Source organism: Piliocolobus tephrosceles, chromosome 1 (assembly GCF_002776525.5).
Source record: "Piliocolobus tephrosceles isolate RC106 chromosome 1, ASM277652v3, whole genome shotgun sequence".
Lineage (NCBI taxonomy): Eukaryota > Metazoa > Chordata > Mammalia > Primates > Cercopithecidae > Piliocolobus > Piliocolobus tephrosceles.
Window position 1 is genome coordinate 54,387,212 of NC_045434.1, and position 17,667 is coordinate 54,404,878.

The 17,667-nt window shown below is 35.8% G+C and overlaps 1 protein-coding gene and 2 pseudogenes across 3 annotated transcripts in view; 1 reads left to right on the forward strand and 2 right to left on the reverse strand.

The window, feature by feature from the left end:
• DENND1B (DENN domain containing 1B) overlaps positions 1–17,667 on the reverse strand; it is a 267,493-nt gene that overhangs the window by 223,545 nt on the left and 26,281 nt on the right. The gene's annotated exons all lie outside the window — the stretch shown is intronic.
• On the forward strand, positions 3,134–4,936 carry LOC111550984 (annotated as a pseudogene).
• LOC111550983 lies at positions 15,203–15,903 on the reverse strand (annotated as a pseudogene).

Genomic DNA, 17,667 nt, shown 5'->3' on the forward strand with positions numbered 1-17,667 from the left:
CAAACAGAATCACACAATTAGAAAAATAATTATTGGCTGAGAAACTAGCAGGAAGACAAACTGAAAGAAAAAGAATAAATTTGAAATTCACGACCTCAGACCAAAAATATGCTTATATTTATTGTATATTCTAATACTAGTCTATCCTCTAGGAAAGTGAGCAATTAATTCCCATTTAGGTTGTCCTACAAAAAGTAGTAAGGAAGCAAAACAACAAAAGACTTGGGGGATTATCATTTGAAGTTTAAAACTTTCAGTAGTATGTAATTATATCTTCAGTGAATTCTTAAAGAATTCATGGCATGGTAGTTACATGGCTGGATACTGAAGTCAAACTTCATATAGACATGCCATGCATTGTCATTCACTCATTATATACCAGGTGTCCAATCTTTTGGCTTCCCTGGTGCCATACTGGAAGAAGGAGAATCATCTTGGGCCCCACATAAAATACACTAATAATAGCTGATGAGCACAAAAAAAAAAAAACAAAAAAAAAAAAAAAGGAAAAACTTTTAAAATACTTCAAGAAAGTTTATGAATTTTTTGGCCACATTCAAAGCTGTCCTGGCCACATGCAGCCTGCAGGCCATAGGTTGGACAAGCTTGCTATACCTGATTTTTCTCAAGCTACACAGCACTCTGTGCCTCACTTTTCTCCAATGTAAAGTAGTGATAATAGCAGTACCCACCTTGAGAGATGTTGATAGGATGAGTGGAGATTATGTGTGTGTGTGTGTGTGTATATGTATAATCACTATATCATTGTATTCATTCACTATGACTATTCACTATCACTATATTCATTGTTGTAAGGCAAGATGGAAAAAATGCTGAGATACTGAGATACTGATGCAGAAATTTGACCATAGTGAATAGACATAATGCATTAAGCAAAATGGTCAGTTATTACTTGCTCTTTCTTTCTCTTCATATAAATTTACCTCCCCTCACCCTGGACCTTCCCAAGTCTGGTCACTTGTTTTGTAATGCCGTCCTCCATACTTCTGTCTTAAAGAGTAATTCCTTATGAAATTTTTATATTTATTGTCAACTAATTATTAGTTCAAAACTTAAGAGTGCTGCACAACAGCTCACCAGCCATTCCTAACTGGCCCACCTATGTGTTTCACGTGTTTTTCTTTCCTTCAACTCACTCTCAACTTCTACTTTCTATACTTATCTCTTTGCCCTTACCTCATTATCACTCAATCGCCAGCACAATCTCTCCTCTCTTTCACTTTCTCTATCTCCTTTTCTCATTTTCTGTCATGGGAAAAGTGAAACTGGGTAACTACAGGAAGAAATGTGTATTGTTACCAAAGGGAATCAGAATAACAGAAGAAACATTAAGTTAGTTAAAAGACACCATGGCAGACTGATCCTTAGAATATGACTCAAATAATACAATATAAGCTGCTGCTTCCCCATATGTATAGTTATTCTCAGGAATAAGTTACATACATTAATACAGCCAAGCAAGAAGCCCAAGTGCATAAAACCTTATTTAATTATTAATTATTGCTCAAGATTGATATGTGACTGACAAGAGAAGGAGAAGCAATTAGTCAAGGTTGGTAGATAAAAGCAGACAGATGACACAGTTATTAGCAACTTAACTTTCGTCACCTCTAAATGGACTGTAACTATATTCCTGGTACTGATAATGCCAATATAAAATCAGACAGAAGTCTCCGGATTCTTTGTACACTAAGATTGCAACCATCTTCTCCAAGGAGTTGTATAATAACACTGCCCACCAGACCTATATATCAACAGAATAGGTACCAAAATGCCAAATACCAAATTGGAGACTGTCTTAATTATGTACCGCAGATACGCAGTGTCCTGCTTCTTTATTTCTATAGACATAGGTGATCATATTAAATAAGGAAATTGGAGGAAAAAACAATGAAGAAAAAGAATCAAGATTTGGTACTCATACAACAAGAAAATAAATATTGAAAATTTGAAGAAGTCTATAATGGAGGAAAAAGAGTAAATATTAGACATCTACTGTTTCCTGCATTTATGGTGTGGTCTGCAATATACAACCTCCAAATTAAGAAGTTTAAACACCTATGTTTAAGAATAAGCAAAAAAAAATTAGATATATGCATGTATTATTAGAACTCAAGTATCCACCCCTGACAGTTATTTGTTTAACCCGTTTTTATAAACACAGCATACAGACCTCGATGAATGTTTCTCCTGTTATTCTTCTACCTTATCCAACACTTTTTCCCCCTTACCAGCTTATTTTACGGTCAGAGGTTAAACTGCTAACCCTTCACCTTCCAGGAAAGTTTTTTTTCCTTTCTCATAAAAGGTTTTTCACAGTGTGTAGCAGTCGGATTAGCTCTTCTCTTCGAGAACAAAAGCTCTGTCTTTGTCTTCGTTGTTTGTGCATGGAGCCCCTACATCAGAGGAAGCTGCTCCTACTCAACATGCACAATAATGATATTGTGAGGCCCCACGAAAGCCTGGCCTCTCAGTGTCTAGACTCTCATCCAACCAGCTAGCCAAAGAGAAAATCCTGTCAAGCACTCAGCTGAAAATTAACTAAGGTATCCTGTTGAGAACCTGATGAAGATGTTATTTGACCATACGGTAAAACTTTCTATTGTTGAACATAAAGATAAGAGAAAAACTTTCAGAACTCAATGCTTTAACAATCCTGGTCACCAATTCACACATGGGTCAGTAAACGTATTTTACCAACATACAACCCCTTCCTCTATACGTGCTCTTAAAATAATGTGCAGGCTTATTTATGACATTCTAATCTCTTGCATTTAAAAATCTGTGCAACTAAAAGATACATTCAAAAAAATTATATTTTATTTGCAGTGTTTACATTAAATATTTATCATTAGAAATTCCACTACTGTATTTGTCACTGAAGGACTCAATCAAAATGCAAAAGCCAAAATAAAACTGTCATATCTTTTCATATTCCTGAATAAGTTTTAAAATATTGAACAAAAGAGAAACAGTAAACTAAAAAGTCGATAATTGATTAAAACTTAGAAATGAAAATAGAGTATATAAACCAAACCATTCTTACAAAAACTATTTGCAAATTTTTTAACCTGTAAAAAACACATTAGATAAATTTAAATTCAGTCGTACGATGGCAGTAAAAGATGATTCTCTCAAGTATACTGTTATGGGTGAGTTCATGAATATTTATGAGGGGCTTTTGGGACTGTTGCAGTTTATGAAATATCATTTTGTAATATAAACCAATAGCAACAACCAATATTGAAAATTATTAAGTGAAAACTATATATGATTGCAACCACATTTAATAAGCTCATATTGAAATCTAAAAAGGAATGCACAAAAATAGATGTTGTGTTATTGCTATAAATAGAAAAATCTTTTCCCTTCTTTCAAAATTGACTGCAATACATTACATTAGTAATTTAAAAAATAAACTTTGCAGAATAATAAGAATAATTCAAAAATCTGCAAATGGACATCAATTAATGAAAGACAAGGGTGTAACTACTGTATACAAGATTCAGAATTAAAAGAATACATCATTTGTTACATACTCTACACAGTAATATAAATTGATTTCCCAAATTTTAGGAGAAACATAAATATTCTTTTTTTTTAACCTACAACAAACTTAACAAAAGTAATACATTTATTCTTAAGGGGGAAAAAATCAATGCTATACATAGCAGATGTATGGCATGGAGGAGTATGTTCCTATTCTTTTAATAGACACATGAAAATCTAAGCCTGGCAAACAAAAACATTTAAATTGAAGACACTGGAACACACTGAATAAGTGAGAACTGGCAGAAAATGTTAAATATTTCATTCCTCCTTCTGTAGAAAAAACAGACAAAAATTTAACAAAATTTAAAAGGACATTTCATAAAACAATAATATGCAATTATAAGAAAATAGATTTGGCTAAATCTATATTATATATGAATAATACAAAAGTTAACAGAATGGTACAAAAACCAATATTGAATGGGTCCAACATGGCTACCATTTAGTATATTTTATATCAATGAATTATGCAATCAGTAAAATGATTACAGTACCAAATACATCCACCCAAACATTGGAGGCAGAATGGCTTTATTCCACTCTATGTTCTGCAAAATACCTCTGCTTCAAGTGGTTATTTCCTCAGAATACTATGCAGTTCCACCGTGGCTTCTGGCAATTAAACTAAATAAAATTTAAAAGCACAAGACCTCGGAGTATTCACCGTTTAAAAAAAAAATTACTCTGAAGCTACTTCTCATGGATTCTTGGGTGCATTTCCTTTGTTAGAAGAAGTGATCTAAAGTTTTGCTTAACAGTTTATGTTCACTTTAGTGTGAACTATGAAACATTCCATTTACAAAGCGTTCTTTGACTTTTATGAATTTTAAGGGGTATTATTCGAAAATACAGGTTGGGGCCATCTTTCCTCCTCCTGTGGAGCTGCCGCCACGAAGGTCGAGCTATGAGGTTTCAGCCAGTACAAGGTCTACCCCGGACACGGGAGGTGCTATGCCAGGACCGACAGGCAGGTTTTCCAGTTTCTTAATGCAAAATGCGAATCAGTGTTCTTTTCCAAGGGGAATCCTCAGCAGATAAACTGGTACTGTCCTCTACAGAAGGAAGCACAAAAAGGGACAGTTGGAAGAAATTCAAAAGGAAAGGACCCGCCAAGCAGTCAAATTGCAGGGGGCCATTACTGGTGCATCTCTTGCTGATACAATGGCCAAGAGGAGTCAGAACCTGAAGTTAGAAAGGCTCAATGAGAACAAGGTATCAGGGCTGCTAAGGAAGCAAAAAAAAGGCTAAGCAAGTACCTAAAAAGACTGCAATGGCTGCTGCTAAGGCACCTACAAAGGCAGCACCTAAGCAAATGATTGTGAAGACTGAAAGTTTCAGTTCCCAAGTTGGTGGAAAATGCTAAGCTGGCAGATTAGATTTTTAAATAAATATTGGACGTTTTTTAAAAAAAGAAAATATAGGCTGGAATACTGCAAATAACCCACTCTTTTGATTTCAAGTTCAATTTTAAGCTGCAGATTGCAACTTTTATTGAATTTGAATAGCAAAAATTTTGAGTCAGAGAGAACATAAGATCTACTCATTTTGAGACTTAAGATTAAACGGTTTGCCCAATTATTTCTTTCTGTCTGTCTGTCTGTCTATCTATCAATCGAGACAGGATCTTGCTCTCTTGCCCAGGTTGGAGTACAGAGGCACGGGCACAATCATAGCACACTGCAGCCTCAGTTGAGGCTGCCTCAGCCTCCCAAATAGCTAAGACTACAGGCGTGTGCCACCACACCCAGCTAATTAAAGAAAATAATAATTTGTACAAACTGGGTCTCACTATGTTGTCCAAACTGGTCTTGAACTCCTGGCCTGAAGCAATCCTCACACCTTGGCCTTACAAAGCACTAGGATTAGAGGTGTGAGCCACCATGCGCAGTCTCTTATGTTTTAAAATAAAATAATAATTATTTGTATGTCATAAAAATCATCCCTGAAATAATCTGTCATAAATGTGTTACTGTAACCTTTCTTTACAAATGCTTATACTACATTCATGTTGTACTGGAATGGCTATTCATTAGCTCCAAGGCTCTACTGGTTTTGCTTGCCTTTCTCTTAGACTGTTATCCATATTTTTGTTGTACTGCTCATTCTGAAAACAGCTTCCTCTTTATTTGTGACTGCTGAGTACACACCCAAACATCTATTCTTTTGAATGTCTCTTTGAGACTACTTCATAAATGAAATTTCTCAATACTAGCATTTATGCAAGACATCAAAAGTCTGTTGCTATGTCTCTTGAATATCACCGAAGACTGCCTAATTGCACATAAAAAGGCCTATTCTGAGTCTAAATCATCCTTCATCTTTTGATAAGCCTTCATCCATTCCTAACTCTATCACAGTTCTTCCAATTGCACACAAAGGGCATATCAGAGACACTGCTCCTTTCCTACAATCAGCTATAAGGCAGCATACCAATAATCCTGACAGCAGCATCTCCAACAGAATAGTGGGAAGGTCATCTGCCCCATGTCAAAGTGGCTGGATCTAAGCACCATAATAGCCCTATTCCTTTAAACAATGGCTTCAAACTTTCAGATGCATAACAATCACCTGGGAAACTTTTTCCAACATGTAGATTATACTCTCACCTCCATCCTTAAAATAACCAAAGTATGTCCCAGGAACCTGACTTCTCAATAAATTATCTATAGTTCTAAAACACATACTGACAAACACTGAATAGCAGTTCTTTCTAAACACTTGTGGACATCCATCTAGCAACATTAAACATTCCATCTCAGAGGTATGACAAAACTCCACAGGCCCCTGAAAACAAGATTTTTGCACTCTATTAGACTTGTTTGCCTCTATCTACCAAGTGTTATAGGAAGTTCTCCTACTTAATCATTACGGCGACAATGCAGCAATGATCCTTATTCATTTTTAGGCCTTTTCTTAGCTAGACAAGAAAAATATTCACATAGGTATCCATGATCTAATTTACTACAGGTAGGGAAGCCTCAAGATTCTAATTATGTAAAAATTGGTGAATTTTAAAATAAACACTTAGAATTCTGCTTCAAAAAAGTAAAACAAGTAAAGCAATGTCTTCCTGTTGAGTTACACATATCTCCCTTTAGTCCGGTAGAACTGTGTTTTCCAATGACCTTGAGGAAATAAAGCATTACTTAGTTCTAAGACAAACTTTCCAGATTCTGCTGAAATTGCATTAGAAAGGAAAGGGTAACATAGATATCTTACCTCAAAAGCAGATAACCCAGCTCATTTTCTTCCAGCAGATTTTGATTACCTCCGAATTTCCGACAATTTAATGTCCCTATTTACTTTCCCCTTCAACTGTATTTACACAGATTTCTCTGACACCTGTTTATTACATTTCTTCTCCTCTCTGTCACTGATCCAGTATGAATTAGCATGCATGAGTACCTTCTGTTGTATAACAGGACAAAGGGGAGTATCTAATATTATAATTGGAAAAGCTTTCATGACAAATTGTTTTGAAACAATGCTGAAGTTTGAATTTAAGGTGCTATTTTTCTCATTTAGACATAGAAGTATTTTCCTTTCAAAGCCAAAAAATATTAACATTAAATCCACATAGAGAATGACAGTCAGGTTACAACAATTCCCTCTTTTCTGGGAGCTACATCCTATATGCAGGGTGGGTTTTCAGTAGTTGCATCCATAATTGGTGAATGTGACCTCAGGCCAGAGTTGATAAGTCAAACATATGACCTAATCTGGGCCAGTTTCTTTCTCATAGAAGACTTGGGTTATGAACTGTGAAACACAACATGGAAGATGCTGATGCAGAATCACTTTTTGGCAGAAAGATGACAGAAGATCCTCAGAACTTCCATGGTAACTATATTCCCAAAAATTATTTCCTCATGTACTTAGTCACCATAGCTTTTCTTTTAACCATGGATACAGAATGTTAAAGTAACACTTTTACATCCCTAAACAGGACATCTGTTTCCAGCCAAGAGAAGTACAAACTGTAGTTGCTCTCTCCCTCTTTACCAACTAAAAATCTAAAAAAATACATTAAACAAATTTCAGACATTAGTAAATGCAAGACAGTGATCCCTGACAGAGATAAAACAAACCAGGTAAACCTGACAATTGGTCTTACTACCTGGAGTTTCCAGGATGTGGCACAAGGTGGGAGAAACCCAGGCAGAGTCCAGCGGTCTCTCTGAGATGAGGGTGCAAGGCCAAAGCATCTAGACTCCACAAAGAGAACAGGAGAAGAAGCTGCACAGGAATACAGCTCTGGAGAGCTGCAGAAGGTTCACCACCAACCCACCCAAGACTTTAGTGCTGATGATCAGTGCACACATATGAGGAAACTACCAGACACTGAGGAAAGAATAACCCAAAAGAAATGGGGGGAAAATCCCAGAATCAGCTGACATTCACACCACCCAGAGTGGGAAACCCTCATAATCAACAGAGTATCCTGTACAGTACTCAGAGGGGTAATATCTTAGCAGTGGGACAAAATCAGCACTGGAGTGAAGATGACTCTGGTTTCACCTACCAAAGCTTAAAAGTAAGCCTCAAATGTTCAAATTGTTTCGAAACAGCTTAACTGTAATCTAAAACAAATCCTTAAGTGCATATGGGACATTTAAGAGAAGAAACCATATACTGCACCACAAAGCAAGTCCTAAGTGATTTTAAATGATTCAAGTCATACCATGATATTCTCTGGAATTATATTATCAAAATATACCAGAAACATCACAGGAAAATCCCCAAATATTTGTAACTTAATTAACATACTTCTAAATAACCTAATGGTCAAAGCAGAATCAAAAGGAACTCTAAATGAAAATAAAAACAAAACTGATAAACTGATCAAAAGTAAGGACTATTCTCTGTGAAAGACAATGTTAGTTAAAAGCATGAAAAGACGAGATACAGATGGCAGAAAAAAATGCAAATCCAACAGTCATTGTATCCTGGATATATTAAAATCTTTCAAAACTCAGTAATAAGAAGCCAACCCAATAAAGAAAATATAAGAGAAAGAGCTGAACAGACATTTCATCAAAGAAGATATACAGATGGAAAATAAGCAAATGATTTCATCTTAATAAAACATAATTGAATCTTAAAATGCTTCCACCAATTTCTAAGAAATCAGATCTTTACCTCTAAATTAGAATATATAATGTGCTAAGATATTCTTAATAGTTCCTTTCAGTTCCCCAACGAAAATTTTGCACTATCAAATATGATTTTGCATCAGCAAAGACAATCACTACAGCCCTGAACTTGTGTTTGATTTAGGGCTGGGCAGGCATACAACCTAACTATGAGCACAAAAGGAAGGAGTGTGCAATTTTAATTCTGTTAAGTTGGTTAAAGTGAGACTCATTGACAATGAGCAAAAACTTGAAAAAGGTAAAGAAATTACTTGTGCAGATATCCTGGAAAAGTGTATTAGAAGTAAACAAAAAATGCAAACCCTTGAAGGAGCATGCTTGATGTTGTTACAGGGATAGCAAGAAGCCAGTGTGGCTGCAGTTAAGAGAGCAAGGGAGAAAAATGGGAAAGGATGAGGTTAGAAATGTAAACAAGGGAGATTTGAGCCAGTTATATGGAGCCTTGTGGGTCTCTGGCAAGTCTTTTATTTGAATAATTTGCAAAGGCAGAGGGATGAGTAAAAAAGGAATTATGAGCAGGAGATCCCTATATGGGGAAGACTGAGTCTCAGAAGGTTTGAGAATTGAGGTTGTAGACAAATTTCTATTACTATATCGAATATGCTGTGCAAGATATTTTGAGAACTATCAAAAGGAAGATGAAATCCTTGCTTCAGTGAGTTGATAATGTAGTTGAAGAACTAAACAATAATACAGTTAAAATGACAGAATGTTTACATTTTACAAGGGCTTTCAGATAATCTATAGCTTTTGTTTACCTGAAGGAACCTGATTCAAGAAAGGAAAAATGATTTATGCAAGATCATATAACTAGTTACTGGTTCAGGCCGAACTAAATTGCCACCTTCATTAATAAGTTCTCTTAAAGTCCAGTTTATCAATGGTATGAAGGACAAGCTGAAGAAAAGACTATACTTATAAAGCACTTTTGCAAGATAAATAAGCATTTGTCACATTCACTTGCTTTCCTGACTTCCAAATTTCTGTCCTACAATTTTGAGGGAAGGAGTGAAAAGCAAAGCTAGTATCTATGTTGATAAGTAAATTTAGTGGTTCAACAGATAAAAATCTTTCTGTATTTTGATAAGAAAAGCATACAAAGCTTTTCATATGAAGACTATATTTTCTTCCTAACAAAAAAAAAGAAAAGACTATTTTCTGGAATTTCTCTAGGCTACAAAGAGAAAGGATAAGACAAGTAAATCATTATCCTCTGTGTTGATAAAGCTTGCTTCCTTCAAATCAAGATAAAACACCACTGGCTGGTAAAAAATAACATCTCCTGCAAAAGTCCTCTCACTGAAGTAGTAGTGCTTCTGACATATCCCAAGACAGAGTAACCAATTAATTCATGTGCATATTCCAAAGATCATCACTTCCAATTCAACCCAACCAAGGATATATTACCCAAATAAGGGCTTAAAGTGATTACAATGATGCCATCCTTATTTATGCATATTTATAGAGTAAATAATTACTAAAGCAGTTTTAAACTATTAATATACTTTTAAAATTCTAATGTTAGAATATTAATCTTCAAAGTAGAACAAGCCTAATGGTGAGAATGTCAATACACAATCTTCAACACATTTCTGCACAATTGTTTGAACCTAATTATCAAATTGACAATCTAAAGTAATTATAAAGTAACACAAAAACATACCTTTTATGCCATTACTAAAGATTTACTATTTAAAAAAGACTTTTAAAAGTAGTTTCAAATATTTAATAGGTAGAAAACTTACAACATTGGTATCTATACAATTTCACCAGGTAAAGAATTTAAAATTTCAGCTTCATAATCCTATACACAGAATGAATACAATGGGCATAAACTACATACACTCAAAAAGTAAAAAAAAAAAAAAACTGACATAAACGTGGCAACCCACACCTATGGTATGCAGAAAGGCAGAAAGAACATTAAACTTCATTTAGAGATTCAATTTGCAGTCTCAGCTCTTCCACTTTATAACTTTGGAACCTTAAGTATGAAAGAACTTCACTGAACTTTAATTTGCTCAGTAAAATGAGGACAGAGGATAGCTATTGAACCTAACATAGAGAGTTGTTGAGAAAATCAAAATTAATTTAAAATAATATATGTAAAATCCCTTTCAATCTGTAAATTAGTACACAAATTTACAATACAAGGAGAAATATTAAATATAATACAATGGCACTATTTCAAGTCTTAGTCGATACCATCTAATATAGCAATCCAATTTCTCTAGTAATATTTTTCTTTCAAAAACTCAGTTCATAAAAAGTTTTATGTTATCAACTGTAGGCATATATTTACCTAGAGGTAAATAACCACAAACTAATCTGTCATATAACATCCTAATTCTCATCACTACCATAACAATAATATCAAGGGACAGAATTTTTATACTTCAGTTTCATATTTCTACTGTGTGTTTTGTGGAACAAGACGCATTTACTGAGTACCTACTTACATAACACTTTAAAGAATCTTAAAAAGAAGAAAAGATAACATCTCTGACTTTAGCAATCTTGCAGTCTAGCTGGCATAATACTATATATTCATAAATAATGCAAATTAAAGTGATAGACTTCACTTTTGGTCATGAGGCAGTAACAGACACACACCAGCTGGCCCACCATAAACAATGTAAAATAAGATAAAACTGTATAAAATATTTGAAATAAATATTTTTTAAAGTTGAGCAATAGGAAAAGCAAGACTGTGGTCTCTGGGAAAAAGAAATTACACAAAATGAGCACTACAATCTCCCTGACTTTCTGTCTCAAGGCACTTTCAGAACTGCAGCACACAAAGAACTACAGTCTTGCTGAGCAGCGGAAAAAGAGAAAAAAGTTTGGAGGTGAAGCAAAATTTGTGGAAGAAAATATCAAATACAAGGAACATCAGAAATCCATACAAGGGTCATATGAAGTCTTTGGTCAAACACTAGGTTGCACATGTACAGGGTGACACTCCTGATGATGCCTGGCAGTGAATAGCTGAATGAAGACTCTGGTGGTCACATAGTACCAAGAGACAGAACAAGTAGATAAAACCATGAACATGTGAGGAATTCAACTGAGATGCCTCAGAAAGGTCACACTGTTAGGAGACAATTCCAGGGGTCTCTCACTTCTCTTCACTTCTTTACAGCAGAGATAGATGACTGGGTTTTATTCCAGACTATCTTTTCCAGGATGACTGATTAATAGGGGAAGTAATCATTAACAAAGTTTTAAACTATTAACATGATATTAACAAGATTAAAGCAAACACCCTTAGAAAATACTCTCCATCCCAAGCAGAGAGCACATTACCTTATAGCCTTGGAAGACAGAAACACAGATATACCTTGAAGATATTACAGGTTCAGTTCCAGATCACCTCAATAAAATGAGTATCACAATAAAGCAAGTCACACAAATTCTGTGATTTCCTAGTGCATATAAAAGTTATGTTCATACTATATACTATAGTCTATTAAGTGTGCAATAGCATTATGTCTTTAAGAATGTACAAACCCTAATTTAAAATTACGTTATTGCTTTTAAAAAATGCTAACAATCTTCTGAACCTTCAGCAAGTCGTAATCTTTTTGTTGGTGGAGGGTCTGATCAGCATGGTGGCTGCTGAAGGCTAGGGTGGCTGTGGAATTTCTTAAAATAAGGCAACAATTAACTTTGCCACATCAATTGATTCTTCCTTTCACAAAAGATTTCTTTGTACCATAAGATGTGGTTTGATAGCATTTTATCCACAGTAGAACATCTTTCAAAATTAGAATCAATCTCAGCTGGTTACGGTAGTGCAGGCCCGAAGTCCTAGCTACCAGGGAGGCTGAAGCAGTAGGACAGCTTGAGCCCAGGTGTTCAAAGCCAGCCTGGGCAACACAGCAAGACCCCATCACAGAAAAAAATATTGGAGTCAATCCTCTCAAACCCTTCCCTGCTTTATCATATAAGCTTATGCAATACTCTAAACCCTTGTTTGTCATCTCAACAATGTTCAGAGCATCTTCACCAGTACAGTCCATCTTAAGAAACCACATTCTTTGCTCATCCATAAGAAGCAATTCCTCATACATTAAAGTTTCATCATAAGATAGCATCAATTCGGTCACATATTTAGGATTTACTTCTAATTCTAGCTCTCCTGCTGAGGTGGAGAAAGTTTTAGTGGTCTGGATGGAAGATCAAACCATCCACAACATTGCTTTAACTCACAGCCTAATCCAGAGCAAGGTCTTACCTCTCTTCAATTCTGGGAAGGCTGAGAGAGATGTGGAAGCTACAGAAGAAAAATCTGAAGCTAGCAGAGGTTGGTAGCTTCACACATATCCACCACATCTGCGTTACTTATTCCACTGAAGTCTTAAACCCCTCCAAAGTCATTCATGAAGGTTGGAATCGATTTGTTCTAAACTTCTGTTAATGTTGATATTTTGACCTCCTCCCATGAATCATGAAATATTCCTAAACACATCTAGAATGATGAATCCTTTCCATTCACCAAAGAGATTTTTCAATGTACTCTGCCAAGATCCATCACAGGAACCAGTACCTAGGGCATCTATAGCCTTCCAGAAAGTATTTCTTACATTTAGACTTAATGATATAAAACTTGAAAGTCAAAATTACTCTTTGATCCATGGGCTGCAGAATGGATGTTGTGTTAGCAAGCATTAAAACTTTTGTCTTCTTGTATATCTCCATCAGAGCTCTTGGGTGAACAGGTACATTGTCAGTGAGCAACAATACTCTAAAAGAAATCTTTTTTTCTAAGCAGTAGGTCTCAACCGTGGCTCTAGAATATTCAATAAGTCATGCTATAAACACATATGCTGTCATCCAGGCTTTGTTATTCCATTTAGAGAGCACAGGCAGAGTAGATTTAGCATAATTTGTAAGGGCCCTGGGATTTTTGAATTGATAAATCAGCACTGGCTTCAACTTCAAGTCACTAGCTACATTAGCCCATAACGAGAGTCAGCCTGTACTTTGAAACTCAGAAGGCAAGAACTGACTTCACCTTTCTAGCTAGGAAAGCCTTATATGGCATCTTCTTTTAATATAAGGCTGTTTCATCTTCATTGAAAATCAGTTGTTTAATGTAGCCACCCTCATCAATGATCTCAGCTAGATCTCCTGGATAACTTGCTGCAGCTCCTACATCAGCACTTGCTGCTTCACCATACACACTTTCATGTTACAGAGATGGCTTCTTTCCTTATCTCATGAACCAACCTCTGCTAGCTTCAAATTTTTCTTCTGCAGCTTCCACATCTCTCTTAGCCTTCCCAGAATTGAAGAGAGGTAAGACCTTGCTCTGGATTAGGCTGTGACTTAAAGCAATGTTGTGGATGGTTTGATCTTCCATCCAGACCACTAATTATTTGTTATTTTGAGTTATAACCGTCGGCTTAATACAATTACACCATTTTCACTTCTAAGAACCATCTCATAATTTAAAGAATGATACGGCTGAGAAAGATACTTTGGAAGCCATTTTTAGGCATTGCTGAATTTAAATCATCTTCCAAATACTACATGCTGCCCCTTTCTCTATTGTAATAGTTTATCTGAAAGTACAAAAAAATTAGTAAATTGCTTTTACTATGCAATTCTGAAATATCAAGTCTACTGCCTCCAATAAAAAGTCAGTAACTCCTTTTATAACATTAAGGTCAAGTCATTTGTAAGGACAGTGTCAACTGAAACTTTTTGGCACTTACGACTAATCCATTATAAACAACTGTCAATCTTAAAAACACAGTTCCAGTAAACATGTAGTTACACTGGGAACAGATAAGAAAGTACAAGGCCGGCATGGTTGCTCATGCCTGTAATGCCAGAACTTTGAGAGGCCAAGGCAGATGGATCATATGAGGACAGGAGTTCAAGACCAACCTAACCAACACAGCAAAACCTGTCTCTACTAAAAATACAAAAAGAAATTAGCTGGGTGTGGTGGCACTTGCCTGTAATCCCAGCTACTCAGGAGAGTGAGGCATGAGAATCACTTGAACCCAGAAGGCAATGGTTGTAGTGAGCCAAGATCATGCTACTGCACTCTAGCCTGGGTGACAGAGACTATGTCTCAATAAAAAAAAAAAAAAAAAGAAAAGAAAAAAGGAAAAAAGAAAGAACGAGAAGCTCACTGGCTATGCTAAACCAAATGAATGAAACACAGCCAAACTGATTTTACAGCATGGGTCTATACAAATAAATAAACAAAATTCTATCCTATTTTTCTGTATTTTTTCTTACATTTCCCCTTATACAAATATGAGACTGTTTCATTTTATTCACTTCAATAGGACAAAGTCCTTAGAGAAAGATTGAAAAGAGCGGATAATCAAACTCCCAAATTTTATGCTTATTTCTTGTTCTAGCGCTATCAATTTTCTGACATATTTAACGTAGGCAGGAAAACGTTCTCAGTAAATTGAGCATTTGAGTCTACAAATGTCTTGAAGCACTCTGGCAAGTTACGCATAACCCATGTCACTTTTGGTTTCCCATCTCTTCTTTGCTTCAAACCTCCATGCAAGTTTCTTCTTTTTTCGGGCAGCCTGTGAATTTTCAACCTCCTTTTTGGCTTTTACAAAGTTGTGGCAGGCAACTGCTTTGGCAATTTTTACACCAAGCTCTCAAGTAGCTAGCTGGTTTCTGAGTTCCTCAGTCTTCTCAATATTCCACTCCTCCAAAGACTGGTCTATCCTTTCTTCAAGGCCTGATTTCTCAACTTTCTTCCCTTTAACATGGGGGTCAAATCTATCATTGACTCCAAAATACTGAGTAAGCTCCTTCCACTGGGTTTCATTTGAGGACTGTTCACTGTGAGATTCTTTTTCACTCCTCAGTTTATCTTTTCTGGAGCGTTTTCTTTTTTTCCCCTCTGAATCTTGAGGTTGCGTTTTTCTGCTCAGAATGTTTTTTATGTAATTCTTGAAATTTATTCTACATGTCTAGGGGAATTCCAGAAGGACACTCTTCATAGGCATTACATTCGACTCTGTTTCAGTTTTGGGTTCATCTATCGAGAATCTATGATTCCTGTTTTTCTGATACTCCCATCCTCTTTATCTTCTTGTAAGTTCAGTCCAGAGTCCTCCAATGTAGCTTCATCTTCAGAGTTTCACTCAACATCACTTTCATTTAGGCCAGGAGGTAGCAGCCCACTCCACATCTTTTCTTCTGTCAGAAAGCAGTCACCTGGCGGCCATCTTAAAACCCCGTCCAAAAATGTTTTAAATATTGGGAGAGTTACCAAAATGAGACACAGAGACACAATGTGAGCACATGCTGTTAAAAAAAAAAAAAAAAAAGGCACCAGTAGACTTGATCAAGGCAGGACTGCTACAAATCGTCAGTTTTTTAAAAAACACAATACCTACAAAGCACAACAAAGCAAAGTGTAATAAAACAAGATTTGCCTAAAGTATCTGCCTCCAACAGCAAAAAGCAGGCATGCTTACTGCACACTATATGCTACTTGGGTTTCCTAAACTCAGGATTCTTCTTCTATAACACATTCAACTGCATTTGCAGGCAACCACCTGGGTGCATTCACACCCCACTCCTGTAATTCAGGGGCAAGGAAAACTGACACAGATTATTGATGCTCATGTCACCTGTGCCATGAATAATAAAGTCCTCTATCTCTGATCGTGGAAACTCATGTCTTCTGATAGCATCAATGAAACCATAAGAAGCTAACCAGTTAGCACGTAAATAGAATAAAATTTCAAACTCTACACAGTTGTTGACACACACCTTAGGAGTAGGACTACGTTAGCCTTAGAGGTAAAATACTCTAGACCCACCCAAAGATTGGAAACGAACCTTGAAAAGATCTAATTGGTCCATCAAAAATTTGATTGCCCACTGAAACAAAATGCGATGCTTAGTTTAAAAAAGATAAATTTCAAACTGTCAATAATATGATACCCAAAATATTTAGCATATAACAAAAAATTATCAGACATGCAAGGAACCAGTAAAATATCAGGGAAGTAGGGGTGGGGTGGGGTGGGGGTGGCATGAAAAGTAAACAGAAACAAATCGAAAATGAAACAGATATTAGAATTACCAAACAAGAATTTTTAAAAAGAGTTATGCAGTTTATGCAGTAGGCAGAACAGTGACCCCTCAAAGATACCTATATCCTGATGCCTAGAACCTGTGACTGTATTACATAACATAGGAGAATTAAGATTGCAGATGCAGTTAAGGTTGCCAATCAGCTGACCTTAAAATAGGGAGCATATCCTAGATTATCCAAGTGGTACAATCACAAAGATCCTTAAATGTTGAAGACAAAGCAGAAGTATCAGCATCAGAGTGATAAACCATGAAAAAGACTCATCGGCTATTGTGGGCTTTGAAGACGGAAAGAGGCCAAGAGCCACAGAAGGCAGGCAGCCCCTTCGAAGCTGAAAAAGGAAAGAAAACACTCTCCTAGAGCTTCCAGAAAGAAACACAGCCCTGCTGACATCTTGGCTTTTGCTCAGTGAGTACCATTTCAGTCTTCTCCTTTCCAAAACTGTAAGATAATAAATTTATATTATTTTAAGCCACTATGTTTGCAGTAATTTGTTACAGCAAAACAAGAAATTAAAACAAGCTATTAAAACTACATCCAAGTATTTAAAGGAAAAGATAGAATGAATTAACAGATAGAGATCCTCAGTAGAAAAACAGAATCTATTAAAAAGATTCAAAATCTAGAACTGAAAAAATACATTATTTGAGACAAAAACATTCACTATATGGGCTTAACAGCAGATTGGATACTGCAGAATAAAATATTAGAGAACCTAAGTACAGAATAATTGAAACTGTACAAACTGAGGCACAGAAAGAAAAAATACTGAGAAAAATAAAACACAGTCCCTGTGACTCATGAAACAATATCAGTCTAATACACATGAACTGTGTCCCCAAGGGAAAA